The 15,993-nt window shown below is 42.2% G+C and overlaps 1 protein-coding gene across 2 annotated transcripts in view; it reads left to right on the forward strand.

Moving 5' to 3' along the window:
- Positions 1-4,303: 4,303 nt before the first annotated feature.
- LOC115374613 (SPRY domain-containing SOCS box protein 4-like) overlaps positions 4,304-15,993 on the forward strand; it is an 81,688-nt gene continuing 69,998 nt past the window's right edge. Inside the window, exon 1 of one of the 2 annotated variants that reach the window (XM_030073595.1) lies at positions 4,304-4,504. The gene's annotated coding sequence lies outside the window, so the exon portion shown is untranslated. The remainder of the gene's footprint in view (positions 4,505-15,993) is intronic. The other variant, XM_030073596.1, reaches the window with a different exon arrangement.

Consider the following 15,993-nt stretch of genomic DNA (forward strand, 5'->3'; position numbering starts at 1 on the left):
TTGAATTAAAAGGTTACTATATAACAGTGAATTAAAAGGTTACTATATATATAGTAACCTTTTAATTGGGACTTTTTTCCCCTCACTCAGGACAAACTGAGGATACAAAATCAGTTGAGTTTGCTTCTCTTGCAATTTGTCCTAGGTTTTTTCATAAAATGACTGGACTACCTACTAATAGTTTTAGAACTTAAATCGGCGGCTGTGTAAAGGAGGAAACAATCTACAGTCAAGTGGAAATATCTGGGGTATTAGAAAATAGGATATATAAAGGAACAGTTCACCCAAATATGAAAATGCCATTATTTACTTGTCCTCATGTCATATTACTAAGGCTTGTTTAGACACATAATGTGCACACAAACCACACCAGTTAGCTAGTACAGTTCTGTAAGGGTATAAGAGATTAGTGCTGAACATCTCCCTAAACAGTGGCATCACTACATTATTACTATGGGATTCTGTGGACTTTTTAAAATAACACTTGTGACTAAAAATCCACCCACAACTTTCAGTATGAACAAAAACATCACATTCAAACTGAGTAAGAGGAGTAATAATTAACATCTGGAAACTAAGCAGATGGAAGGATTTTTTAAAGGGTGATGGTGAGTAGAGTGTAGAAGCTTTTTCTTCTCCACAATGATTTATTTTTGTCAGAGATATAATAAACCTTTGTGGTATTCCCAGGCCATTTGCCAGCTGTGTTCATAAAACGGGGATTCCTGAGAAAACCTGTGAGCTTATATTAGGTAACTCTCTCTCTCTTGCTCTCTCTCTCTCTCTCCCTCACACAGACACTCACATTTGTTCACCAAAACACCATATGAATAAATTATCAAGCTTGAATATTCCATTACTTGAAAATAGCTGACGAGTCATAACACTGACCTACTGACTGAAAGGTTCCTTTCAGGGGGTTGTCTCTTAGCGAGAGGCTGGCCAATCATCAAATAGTCTCATTAATGATAAAGTATCTCAAAAACTCTATCTCAAATTTCCCATCCTTTCTTTTCCCCTTGAGAATCTATGGTCTAAAAACACTCAGAGATGAAAGGGCCAGATGGAAAAATACAATTTGGGTGTTTCTGGAGTATTTTGGACCCTTGTGCTGACTCCATTCTGCACCTTGGACATTTGCTGAGGAAAAAAAAGTTTATAATACTTCTATAATGTGAATGCGCTTGTCGTGTGTGAAAGGAAACTGCGTTCTTCCACAGCCATCTCTTGAATCTAGACAAGTTAAATAAATGTGATAACACTCGCACACAGTATACACTTAGTGGCCACTTCATCGGGTCCATCTGTACAATCTAATGCAGCTCAATGTAACTGCTCTGCCATAAACTCTACCTTTTAACAAAATTTATTATATTCATTTTTAAATTAAACTGTGGATAATGTGTAAATTTAACTCTATCTTTAGTATTGTGATTGCAGTTTGCGGAGGGCTTGTACTGGACAACATTATATTGAGAGGTGTTTCTAATTTTTTGTCCTCCCTATTTATATACATAAGGGGGGGCAGATTAGTAGAAACACCTCTCAATAAAATGCAGTCCTGTACAACAGCAACATTACCTGTGAGCTCAATGTCAAACATAGAACTGAATGAACACCTCTATTACTGTGACAAAAGTATTACAGGCATCATAAAAGTAAACTTGATGGCAGAATAGTTGTATTGGATTGTATTAGATTGTACATGTGGACCTAATAAAGTGGCCACTGAGTGTATAGTGCTGCTGAATCAAAGTATAGTATTGTGTGTATTTACCCACTACTGCCACCAGGTGGAGCCAGACAGCATCTGATAGACTAGCCGTTTCCAGCAAGCTGTTACTGTCCATCACTTCAAAACACACAATTCCAAGCAATTAAAATGCCTCATTAAAATTAAAATGCCCACAGTCTTGCACTTCATACTGTTTGGAGAGGACTGTCAGTGTGTGGTTTGTCATAATCTTTGTGGTTATATGTTGAACTCCATTAGCCTAGCACTTATTTTCTTGCTTGTTTATTTATTTATAAATGATTTATTCATTCAGTCCAGTAGCCCTACATTACCATATTTGAGATGTGGCTGAATCGGTGTAATCAAGGAGACCCCTGTGTCATTGTAGCTTTCCTCACCTGCTCCTCTCCCTCCCACCATCACAACAATTGTGAGGTGTCTTGGAGGAGAGGAGGGCGAGGATGAGGATGAAGAGCAAATAGTATGAAACTTCAGAAACTCTAAACTTTCATTCCAGCTTACTCTGTATTTCTCACTTCTCATTTGTCATTCTGCCTTGTGAAAATGCAGGAAGAGGGATCAGAGAGTTAGTGGCCAGTGTAATATGCTGTTTGTCCACCCAATCCCCACTTCATCCCCAGATCTTATGACCACTTTTCTGAAAGTCCATATAGCTGCATCGATTTCCATGTACCTCTCTCTGCTGCAAGCATAATGACTACATCAAAATTAATCAATAATTTCTAGTAGATGGAAATGGGAATAATCTATCATGATACATGCCATTGGCTTTACTCAATACTATAAGGTATTAGAAAACACCATGAGACATCAGTTTGTATTGATTATCTAGTACAGTGGTTGTTTAACAGTTCAGTTCTCAATCTGTGGTGTAGCAACATGCAAATTTATTGATTATATTACAACTCAATGCAGGCCTGCTAGGATTTTCTATCAGTTTAATTACCCAAAAATGTAATTTCAGATGTTACATGAGAGTTCTCCATTGATTCAGGCGCTTAATAACTCCTTACATCTCACTTAACCCGCTGATTTGTTTCACAGATCAATGATAGACAGACATTTTGTATGAAAACACAGTCAAATGTTCAGGAACAGCGCAGACACTAGGACAAAGAAATAAAGCATGGGAACGATGCCGCCTTCAGGTACTGTCGGGAACAATCATGATCACGACATGAGCTGACTAACAACTGAGGAGGTCAGCAGCTAATGGTAAAAGTGAAGCCTACTCTAAAATTGAACGTCTATATGTTTGACGTTAAATGTAGAGAGATAGCAGCTATGTTTTCATATTTCCATTAATAAACGAATAACTATAATAAAGGATTTGATTGCTAATTAAGCAAACACAAGTTCTAGCTTATAAGACATCAGCCATATGTGCATTTTCTCATCTCTTCTTTGTATTGTTTCACAAAAAATCAATATCCACCAAAACAATTTGCTACCATTTCCTCCCAAGAACACTCGACTGCAAGTGGCATAATCAGTAAATCATATCTAAAGACATATTGAGTTTCATTTTTGTGATGTCTTTTATCCTTGTGTTTTATTCTCTTCTTATCTCACTCATTGATTCCACATGCATTACTTTCACTTTCATGTTATAGTTAAGTCAGTGAGCCTTCCCTGATTTAACAAGAGCTCTACTCTACAGATGTTCTTTTAAAGAGATTCCTCAGTAGAGCTGATGTCAAAAGATTTACTTTATGTTTCCTACTACCAAAGTTGCCACAACTTTCTCTGCATTTTTTTTTAACAGATATGGCATCTTTGGCTCATACTCTGTCACATGTTTTGCTGTTAAAAAGAAAAAAAAGTCCCAACAGGAACTCCACTCTGTTATTACTTGCTGGCAACAACATCTATTTCTTTATGAATATGCAAAGAGGATAGTGGGAGGTGAAATGTTGCTGCAAAGGTGTGAAAATTCAATTGTACATTTTCACAGTAACACAACGTTTTCTGCTTATGTATTTGATACAATTCAATGAAAAGCGGACATGACTTGTTCTAAATAGATAGATAGATAGATAGATAGATAGATAGATAGATAGATAGATAGATAGATAAGATTTGGAGTTTGACAGTAGCCCACAAATAAGGAGTGGGATGTCTTAAGCTATCAGGCTGAAAGAAGTAGAAGAAGAAGAAGAACAAGGAGGATGAGGAGGAGAGGGAAGAGGAGGAGGAGAGGAAGAAGAAGAAGAAGAAGAAGAAGAAGAAGAAGAAGAAGAAGAAGAAGAAGAAGAAGAAGAAGAAGAAGAAGGAGGAGGAGGAGGAGGAGGAGGAGGAGGAGGAGGAGGAGGAGGAGGAGGAGGAGAGGAAGAAGAAAAAGTAGGAGAAGACGGGTAAAGACCAGGAGGAGGGGGGCTTAATTTGTTATTTTTACACACGACTTACAGTCCGGAAGAACGAGCTCACAAGGAGCACATGAATGCACCATAAGACCCGCAGCCAATGGCGTCGCAGCAGACTCCCGTGTTGTGGTGCGTTCCACCAATCAGCGTGCGCTCCGCCGGGTGAATGGACCCAGCCTCGGGTCTCCGGCTGCCTGGCTGAACCGAGCTGCTCTCCGCTGCAACAAAGAAAGCGACGCTACACCGCTCCAACATGTAACTGTGTTGGGATAACATCTTTGTCATCACGGGAGAAGAAAAGGGCCTGTGTTGCGTCCCCTTCCGCGTTCACTTTTGAAAGTATTTCTGGAGAGAAAGTTGTCGTTTCGGGACAAGTTTGCTGACGGTGAGTGTGTTCGTGATTCTCTGTTTACACTGACTGGATGAGCTGCCCACAAGATTTGGAGTACCAGGTTATGTGGGCAACCCGAGGGGCTTAGATCACCTCACCTAGTTCATTTATTACGCTTTTAAAAGTGTCTCTAAAATCTGTTTATGCGTATTGGTGAAGCGGCTGTTAAAATAAACAACGGGGCTACATGTTAAGCGCTTACTTCATTTGTTTGTTTGTTTACATAGAGAAAAGACTTGTTTTTCTATCAACCAGGCTAAGTCAGTGCGTGTTAACGGTTTTGGCTCGTGACCCCTCAGAAGGAAGCAATGCCTGCTCGTGACCTCAAGTTACAAATGGTAAACAATCCAGACAAAGAGTAATCGCTCCTTTTCGGCTTGTTTCGTTATGGGAATAAATGACTCAGGGGTTGTTTTCACAAGATAACAAGAAGTAAACAGAGTAGACATCGTGAATAAATAGACATGATGGTATATTTATTTAGGCCCAGTGGAAATAGGTTTTCTCCCCGTCCATCACTCGTACCGCGACCCCCTGGAGTTGTGGGGTTCCCACCCTCCGATTGGGAACCACAGGGAGGGGTAGGTGAATAGTGCTCTGCTGCCCCTCGGCCAAACCGTGGAGACTGATAAACTTATCTGTCTGACATCAGAGATGCAGCGCTGTGTGTGTGTGTGTGTGTGTGTGTGTGTGTGTGTGTGAGAGAGAGAGAGAGAGAGAGAGAGAGAGAGAGAGAGAAAGAGAAAGAGAAAGAGAAAGAAAGAGAGAGAAGCTGAGTGACTGAATGAGACAGAGACCTTGCTGTTCACATTTGAGACATGTCCACATAGTTTCTGTGTGCGTCTGGATGTGCATGAATGTGTATCTGTATTCAGCACAGGAATCATACTGGTTTTTGCCTTATCTGTGTCCACTATATCACACAGTAATGGGATGAAAAGTCTCTTATTGTCTGGGCAGTGACAGAGGTGACTGTTTTGCCTTTTTCAGGAAAAAAATCAGAAACTTTGTTCAGTCAGCTTTTGGCAATAAAGACAAAGCAAATGAGTGACAGTTTTTCTTTTACATTTAAAACTGACATTTTATCACCCCCCCTCCCCACTGGCATTTTAAATGTTCTCCAGGGAGACAATGCCAGCTGTCAAATTTTTTAACAAAGACAAAACTGTAGGTCTCTTGAAGTTTCTGCACAACACCATGTGAGGCAGTGAGTAATGGCTTTTTACTTTTTTTTAAAACTTCCATCCCATCATTCAGCATGTCACAAAAATGAACGGCCACGTCCTTGACAATGTTAGCAGCTTGTAAGTTGTGATCCTAAGACAAGCCACAGGAAGTTTCACCCTCATGCCGGCAGTCGTTTTGTCACAGCCGGTGTAAGTTTATATAAATGAATGAATATTGCATTTTGGGGAAAGCAACAGCAGTATCCTGCCACACAGTATTCTGGGAGTGATCGATTTTCTCTCTGGCTACACCTTGACATTTTAGTCCCAGCTATATTTACAAGATGGATAAGGTGACAAGGACGTAGACATGGAGAGCAGATGGAAAAAGAAGAGAGGAGAAAAGAGGAGAGGAAAGGAAAAACAAACAGAGATGGGGAGGGAAAGAAAGGAGATGAAGGGGGATGATGTGGAGGAGAAGAGGAAAAAAAGGAGAAGGAAGGGCAAAGCAAGAGCAGAAGATGATGAAGAGAAAAGAGGAGTGATCTTTAAAAGTGCTTAAAATTAAGAAAAAATATAGAAAACTGTATATAAGGGAGCTTGTTAGTCACTTCCCCATGCACCCCAGCCTCAATCCCCTCATTTTCATATGTGTGTGTGTGTGTGTGTGTGTACGTGTACACAGGACAAGGGAACATGGTGAGGTGGGTCCTAAGGGAGGGGCCAGGTGCAGCCTCTCTTCATTTGGTTTCCTAACAATGAAGAGGCAAAAAAGAGCGTGCTTGTGGTTGTGTGTGTGTGTGTGTGTGCATGTGTGTGTGCGTGTGCGTGTGTGTGGGTGGGGTGGGGGGTGCTGCTTGATGGATGTCCTGTCGAGAGAATGGGGGTTGGGGTTGGAGTGATAGGGGGATGAGGAGGAGGGATCGTTATGGTGATGGTGTGTGTGTGTGTGTGTGTATGTATGTGTGTGTGTTTGTGGGGGGGCTATTTATCTGTCTGCTGGCCCAGCTGGTCACTATGGGAGACCAGGAGCACCCCCACCCACCACCACACCCACAAAAAAGAGCACCACCACTATTTGCCTCTCCTCTTTCTTCTTTTCTGTCACTCATGCTCTCTCTCTTTATCTTCCATCTTCAGTCCATCCCATTGCATCCCTCTCTTGTTTCCCACGTCTTTCTCTTCCTCTTGGCTGCACCCGTCTGTGTTCACCACAACTTTTGCAGCGTTGCCTCCCCCTCTTCCTCTGCCCACGCATCTCACCCTCTCTATACGTCTCCCTGTGTCTCTGTCTGCGTCTGTCTCACCACAGCTTTCCTCTTCTGTCTCCTTCCCCCTGCTCTTCCCGCTCATTCTTCACTCTTCCCTCTGCAAGACTATATTTCACTCTCTCCTCCTTTTTCTCATGGAATCTGACTCACTTGCCTGTAGCACCCTATTCTCTTTTTCTCCCCACTCGTTTATCTTTTTGCCTTTTCCCCTCTCCTTCATTGCTCATTCATCCTCTCCCTCTTAATCTCTCTCTCTCTCTCTCTCTCTCTCTCTCTCTCTCTCTCTCTCTCTCTTTCTAGTTTTGTCCCTTTTTTAAAATCTCCCCTTCTCTCCTTTATCCCTCCGGAGGGACTAATAACCAGTGTTATGAGTGTGTGTGAGGCGAGAGGCAGATGGGATTGTGTTCAGAGGCTAGATAAGGTATTTAACTAGGCTGTGCATTATCACACACTGTCGCTCCTTCTTAAACTGCACAGATACTGTCAGGAATTATGTACAGAGGGCTAACCCCCACCCCCCCACATTGAGATAATAGCAGTCCTATCTGAATCATGCTGGAATAATCCCATGACAAGAAGGAGGCAGTGATGTCAGAGTTTCAATTCATAAGCAGTGATGCATAGATGCACTTCAGCTGTTTCTGGCGTTATTTGACTCAGCATTGTTGCACACAATGGGAACATCTTGCTCCCAGAATACAATAACGGTAGTTTGAATAGATTTTTAACATTTTCAGCGTTGCCTCTCCCACAGGTGGGTTTGTCCTTACTGGGCGGCTGAGCTTCGTTCAGACCCACAGAACTTTATTTTAAATTCTAGTGGAGATTCCAAGGTTTCCAAAGATACCAAATATATCCTGCTGAATTACAGGGAAATATGTATACAGTAATGCACAAGACATCTAGATCTTTTCTGTTTGATGTCATGGTGCAGCTATAAAATAATGGCATCTAGGGTTTGAATATTTCACTCAACATGTAGCTTAAGTGAAGCAACCAGCAGGTATATACTGTGTATGTGCAATTGTTACACAAAATGGAAAAATGTTTAACTTTGATGCTATTTAAGGGAAAATCAGAATGGTATGGCTGGGTGATAATTCAGTATTATCATTTTTTTTGTTGCCATATCACTGATGATGGGATATCATGTCTAAATTGATGATAATAAGTCAATTATATTGAGAAACTCTCACGAAATGAGGTATGGTGGGAGTATTATTTGAAAATTTCAGGTTTGTTTGACATCACTCCTGAACACTTTATTTAGTTATTTCGCATGTTTTGCATATGTATCATGACATAGATCAATATTTTAAAAATCACTGTGATTGTCGTGATATTTACGTCAACCGTGTCACCCAGCCCCATTTTGACACTTGTGACTCACTTCCTTAACACTTGCTGGATGTGTTGCACATCTATATTCCCAGCAGAATTGCCCTCTGTGTCACTGTCACCATCCTCCCATTAGATGACTAGGCAATTTGGTGACATGACAGCCACCTCTGTGCAGCCCGTGTGAGCTGCTTTCCATCAGCCGTTAGTACATTTCATTACTTTATTCTCCCGCATCCCCCGTGCTGTGTTTGTTGTGCACTGTGTTTACCAGGGGTGCTTTCTTAGAGGAAGGAACAGGGCATGTGCACTCTCAAATTGGACCAAATGGAGGAACAAAACAGATCCCTGAGAGTCATGTTTGTGTGACAGTCACATTTTCGCAAGCATGAACATGTGTTAAATCTATCTATCTATCTATCTATCTATCTATCTGTCTGTCTGTCTGTCTATCTATCTATCTATCTATCTATCTAGTTCACTATATCTAGTCAGTCCGTGCCTTTCTGTCCCTGAGGAACCATGTAAATGTATGAAGCTTACGGTGGCATTTGAAGCAGGAATGGATTTATATTCAGCAGCCTTTTGTTAAGTCGGTGGCAGACTGCTGAGCTTACAAAAATCTGCAAACACACACACACACACACACACATTCAGACAAACACACACGCGCCAGTGAGGGAAGAGAGCGCTCTCATGCACTGCTGCGCTCTAAAATGAATGACACTGACATTGGCTGTTGCTGTGGACAGTAACAAACAGGAAGACAATGCTGTCATCCACACTTTGCCCTTGGCAGGTACGTATAGGCTAGTGCCTGATTGATATATGCTACCTGTATGTGTTAGAGATGGGACAGTATATAACTCAAAATCGCAATTATTGTGTCTTAAATGATCTTGTTTTTTGATATTATCATGTTATTATTCAATTAAAAGTGCACTATGCAAAATTTTGGGTCAGCTGAAGTGTGGACGGTTTAGACCAGGGGTCACCAATCATGTGCCATGGAGGGCCGAGAGGCTGCAGGTTTTCATTCCAACCAAGACCTCCACCAGGTGATTTCACTGATTAGCTCCTCCTTTCTGATACAAGGTGAGGTGATCAGTGAAGTCACCTGTTCTACAGTGGAAGTGAGCAAGCAACTACCCACGACATTACCCTGGGAAGTTTCCCAATAGGATCTGAAAATGTTGTAGTCACAAAAACGGGAAGCATGTCCTTTTGCAGAGTGGAACTTTACTTATTGTGTGAACTTTTCCCATCTTATTTCCTTACAAAAATTAGTAAGCACCTATCTATGGTGGTAACATTAATTACTTGAATTTGAAATCTTTGTAGTTTCCACCCACGCCTCTTTTTTTGTTCATGTCCTCACAACTTGTGCTGGAAACATACACTATATGAACAAAAGTATTGGACCACCTACACATTACACCTACAGGAGCTTTTATTACATCACATTCCAAGTCCATAGACATTAATAAGGAGTTGGTCCACCCTTTGCAGCTATAACAGCTTCCACTCTTCGGGGAAGGCTTTCTACAAGATTTTGGAGTGTGTCTGTGGGAATTTTTGCCCGTTCATTCAGAAGAGCATTTGTGAGGTCAGACACTGATGTTGGACCAGAGGGTCTGGCTCACAATCTCCATTCTAGTTCATTCTAGTTCCCAAAAGTGTTGGATGGGGTTGAGCTCAGGGCTCTGTGTGGGCCAGTCAAGTTCTTCCACACCAAACTCAGCCAACCATGCCTTTATGGACTTTGCTATGTGCACTGGGGCTCAGCCATGCTCTAAAAGAAAAGGCCCTTCTCCAAACTGTTCCCACAAAGTTGGAAGCAGAGAATTGTCCAAAATGTCTTGGTAAGCTGAAGCATTAAGATTTCCCTTCACTGGAACTAAGAGGCCTAGGCCGACCCCAGAGAAACAAGCCCATGGCATTATCCCTCCTCCACCAAACTTTACAGTTGCCACAGTGCAGTCAGGCAGGTAACGTTATCCCGGCATTCACCAAACCCAGACTCAGCCATCAGACTGCCATATAGAGAAGTGCGATTGGTCACTCCACAGAACAGGTTTCCACTGCTCCAGAGTCCAGTGGTGACGTGCTTTACACAGCTCCATCCGACACTTGGCGTTGTGCTTGGTGATGTAAGGCTTGCATGCAGCCATTGAAACCCATGCCATGAAGCTCCCAGTGCTCAGTTTTTGTGCTGATGTTAATGCCAGAGGAGATTTGGAGCTCTGCAGTTCTTGAGTCAGCAGAGTGTTGGCGACTTTTACACAACAGCGGGGTCGCTGTTACACATAACATAGTTTGCCACCTGGTGGCTGAGTTGCTGTGGTTTCTAAACACTTCCACTTTGCAGTAATACCACTTACAGTTGATGGTGGAATATCTAGGAGGGAAGAAATTTCAACAACTGACTTATTGCAGTGATGACATCCTATTACATTACTATTACAGCACCACGCTTGACTTCAGTGAGCTCTTTAGAACGAGCTATTCTTTCACAAATGTTTGTCAAGGAAGACTGCATGGCTACATGCTTGATTTTACACATCTGTGGCAATGGGACTGCATGAAACACCTGAATTCAATGATTAAGAGGTGTGGCCAAATACTTTGTCCATATAGTGTAACAAGGCAGACACGTCTACTTCTAATATCAGTCTCTCTATATCCATCTCTTTCTTAGCAGTTTCTAGCTAATAGCAGAGTTTTTTTGTTGCAGCACCTTCTTTTGCTTGCTTGCATTTTGCTGTATTAGGAACAGGTGTTAATCCTCTTCAAAGGGTTGAAAAACATGAAAGTATTGTCCCTACCTTCCATCATGGTTTATGGAAAAGTAAAATAAATGTTGATTGCTAAAGTCAAAGAGACATGAAACAGTTTGCACTGCAAAAAACATGATTTTTTCAAAACACATTTATCAAAAATTGTGATTATGATAGTTACAATTCAAAATAGTATCGCTAACTGTTGGATATTTTATCATGGTTTATAATAGAAACAGTAACTGTTCCATTTCTAGTTTGTATGTATGCGTCTGTAGTCACCATTTGTCCTTCCATTAGACTGGGGATGCACTATTGACTATTGTAAGACATTACAAAGATAGGCGAACTGAGGTAGTAGTGCACTTTACAGGAAATGGGACAGACTGAGTCGGTGGCAGAGATAAATTCAGAATGTCATATTCCAACAAGCTGCCAGTGTCTGTATCTGCAACCCTACCCGCACATCCTTGTACTTTTAGCTTGCTCATCATATTGCCAGGGCGAGTGTGATGAGTCTCTCGTTGTCGTCCTGTATGATACGAATCAGTTTGCACAGGAAAGATTATAGTGGGAAGTTGTTCATCAAAATTATCCTCACCGCATCTGGCAGAGCCCCGTGAATAAAACCTGACAAGTCAACAGTAAAGTTGAACCCCCTGAGGAGCTGACTGAGAACATGAAATCATTAGTGTCATTGTCGTGTTGTGATAAACAGACCTTGGTCTCGGCTCATGTCTGCTCTGTGTACTCCCCCATCATCTTAGCTCATTTCACCTCGTCACGTCTCATCTTGTCACGCAGCGTTTTGTTTCACATCATTCCCGCTCATCTCGCCTGTCATCTTGTCTGATCTGATCGGAAGTTTGCTCTATCTTTTTGGTTTCTGGAGAGTATGGATTGCTGCTTGGAGCAAGTGGCAGTGTACTCATTTACATATAGATGACGAGAGTGTGTGAGGTGCCAGGCTCATGCTCGTTTGTCATTGGGCGGTGATTCAGTGTGTGCGTATTTATGTGTCTTTGTATGTTGCGTGTGTATGTGTATGTGCCCAGCGGGGAGACGGCTTGTCTGTGTATGTTTTTCAATCAACATCCTGTTTGAGTGCCTTTGAACATATTTGATGCCATGTCAGTGTGTTTTCACGTATGTATTTGCCTATGTGTGTGTTTTTTCCTCAGTATTTTCCTCAGTTTTTTTCTCTTTTCTGTTTGTCACTACAGTTTCATCATAACTCAGTGTCAGGACAGTGCTGTGCAACACTGAATCAGCTCTTGCGGTCTCATGGTGAATACCCACTGACCAACATCCACTGACACTTGACAAAGCATTGGAAGTGGCTGTGTATCAGATGCGGGCTTTCTTTTTATAAGAGCAGGGTTGCCTCCCAAATAAATGCCAACTATAAATGAATGCAAGTACCAGTACAATATTGTGTGACTGGACAGCAATAATCAACTTTTCCTCTTTACCAGTGGGAACAAATGACAGGTGGAACTGCAGTTTTGTGTTTTCTCCAACCAGCTTAATCAAGCAGACATTTACTCCTCACCTGATTGGTTAATGCCACCACTGGCCACTCAAAAATTTGCATACAATAGTGGAGGGGTCTACTCCTCTTCACTGCAGTGCTCATAAATTCTGGTTTCTAGAGCTGGGCAGATATATCAGCAAAGTATCAGTATCAACCGATATCAGCTTTGATCAGCAACTTTGGTTTCAGTCTACCAATGTGACCTATTTTTATAGGTGTGTGCCCCTGAATATTACTAAAATTAGCAACAGAGTAAATAAACTGGATTTTTTTTTTTTTTGTTGAAAAAACACTTTGTGATCTAAAAATAGGCCTGTCTGAAAAGGTTAACCTGTTTTGTTCTGTGTCTGTATCAGCAGTTGTGGGTGGCAAGATATCAGATCAGTCAGCCTCAAAAATCATTGTTCCCTCCCTAGTTGACTGCATTCACATGGTCCCCTGAAAAAATGTCTACACTTGCTTTCATTCAAATGCTTGCCTTCATGTGAAAATTCCCATTCCAGTGTGCCTTGACCATCAGGCCACAGTCAGTCAGTCCTCCTGTGATTTCATGGCTGTCACATGGTTTTCCCAGTGAGATGAAATCAATTGGTTGACCCTCAACGCTGTCACAATTCCTGTGTTGGACTGGGTTTTGGACTCGTGTGGACTCATTTGGGACTCATTTTCTGTTTCTCCTCGTGTTTTGGAATTTTTGGTTTCTGCCTCTGTGTGTCCCTCATGTTTCCCTGCAGCCCTCCTGTATCAGCTCCCTTCCTGTTGTCTAGTTTTATCATGTGTACCTTGCTTCCTCGTTAGACCACCTTCACACAGGATCAGTGCATTGTGCCACCATGCGCAGTTCTGTGTGGAAGTGTGGGCGTCTGTCCACTGTTGACCCACTTGATCTGTTCGCCGGCTACACGATTGGCCAGCGCAGCATGACAAAGTGCCTGGTCCTGTCTGAATGCAGCCTTCCTCAGTTTGTATTGAACTCCTGTTCTCTTTGCAGTCTTGGTGGGATCATTGCGTGTTGTCATGCCTTCCTGGTTCCTGTGTTTCCAAGCACCAGAGTTCCTGTATTACCTGTCTTCATTCATGATTAAATATTTGCCACTTCAAGCCAGCTCATCTTGGCCTAGCTGCTCAGCCACACATGACAAACCCTGAACATAAAGCAGGCATCAGCAACAGGGATGTAAAGGAAACTGGTTATTATGGTTATCTTCCTTGCTTTAATGTAGGAGAACAAAAACTGACTGGTTAAGTATGATTTTTTTTAAGTGTCAGACATGAAAGATTCTTGTGCTGCTGGTGTAAGAGAGAGAATCTCCTCACAAGGTGTAAGATGTGTTCACTCTGTCTCTGTGTAATGGCATCCTTGATGGCCCCTCCTTATGCTTTTCATTACACTCATAAAGTCAAAAATAGCTCACAGATAGCACTCATAGGCCCAGTTACCACAGATCATATTAGCACTAATATTGGGTTTGTCCGTAGGCTTTCAAGGGAAATGAGATCAACCTGGAACTGAGATGCTTTGTGGAAACCCGGCCCAAGATACTTTATTAACACAGCCACTCGCCCTGGGCAGACAGTCCTTCCCAGATGGGGATAAAGTGAGAAAATCTGTTTTTCAAGTCATCACAAGAAACGTTTTTTTTTTTTTTTTTTTTTTTTATCTTAACAGCTAGGAAAGCGTGTCCAGCTCAAGTCATTTTCCACTTAGCTCTGTCTTGTTTGATGTTTTAAGGCTTTGACATCAGTCACCCTTGCGCCCCCTGCCTCTTTTACGGCACTGCAGGTCTCAGTTTGATTCTCCACATGAATATTCATGTCTGAAGTGAACCCTCCGTATCAAACTAAGTAGACCTTAGCGTACGAAATACAAACAGTAACAAAAAACTGTTTAAATATTATGAGAGATGCTGAGATTGTGTTTTAGTAACACATTTTCATTTTCCATATAAGAATAATAGTAATCAGAATCTGTCTAGCATCAAAATCTCCTGTCCTTGTATTAGTGTAACTTAGGAAATGGAATTTGGCCTCACTGGCATTGATGATAAATCTATATGACAGTGTTGATACTATCTCATAATGCTTTGAAACAGCTGAAGAAATGTGAAGATAGTCCGTCCCCCCCCCCTTCTCTCTCCCTCTCTCTCTCTCTTGCTCGCTGTTTTTCCTCTCTGTCTCTCTCTTTTTCTTTTCTGGCCATAATTACAGAGCTCATGAAAGCGTTTATAGTCTCATGAATATTTAGATCTTAGAGGGGAAGTGTCAGGGGAGACCCATGTGTGGCTGGTCTGCCCTAATTATGGAGATAGGCTTACACCCACACCCACACACGCGCACACACACACACACACACACACACACACACACACACACACACACACAGGGTGAGGGAGAAAGGCCAGTAAAATGATCAAAAGCTCCCAATCAGGGAAAGGTTAATATAGGCTTAAAAAAGAGGTATACCCATTCTGAAATGTGAGAATACACACACACATGCACATTAAGCACACACACACACACACACACACACACACACACACACACACACACACACACTCTCACACACATACACACACACAGCAGGGAGATAATAACAATGTAGCTGGTTGTGGATTGCAGCTGGTTCCTTCTGCTCCCCTCTGTTAAACAATGAGCTGATGATGGACATGAACTTTGTTGGTGGATCAGTCAAGGGGATACTGTGAGTGTGTGTGTGTTTTGTGTGTGTCATGACCGTACCATTGTTTGCTCTAAGTGGTAGACAAGAGGGGAAAGGAGGGGAGGGGTTGTTAGTGCTACGTCATGGTAGGGACGAGAGGCACTGTGACTGTGTGAAAAGTATGAAGAAAAAAATGTGGGAAAGAAAAAAAGGGAAGGAGGGAGGCGGAGCAAGTTGGAAGGAGAGATGGGAGGCAGATGAGGCAGATATGGAGGAAGGGGAAAAGGAAGGATGAGGGTGGAAAGGAGAAAATGAGGGGTGTGAAGCGAGGAGGGAAAGAGAGAAGGCAGATGGAAAAAGAGGTGAGAAGGAAGTGAAACGAGAGAGAGGTGAGAGTGAAGGAGGCATACAGAAGAATGAGGGGAACTGGAAAGGGGAATTGTGTTGTGAGTCATTTCAGATAGGGAGACTGGCGAAGGATGGAAGGTGATTGGTGAGAAGGAGAGGTGTAAGTAAATGTGGGAGATAGGAGGGAGGCTTATATACTTCCCCGCCATATGAGGACAACAGAAGAGGGAGTGCAGTGGAGTGTGTCATTGCAGATGGCAATGTCTCCGCATAGGTGAGAAATGGGGGTGGTGAATGTGAATGCAAAAAGTGCATCATCAGTCCCAAAATAGAAAACAGCATGATGATGATGAATTATACAATGCTGGTTCCAGACAAGCAGTGCATTTC

The sequence above is a fragment of the Myripristis murdjan genome, chromosome 17 (assembly GCF_902150065.1).
Source record: "Myripristis murdjan chromosome 17, fMyrMur1.1, whole genome shotgun sequence".
Taxonomy (NCBI): Eukaryota; Metazoa; Chordata; class Actinopteri; order Holocentriformes; family Holocentridae; genus Myripristis; species Myripristis murdjan.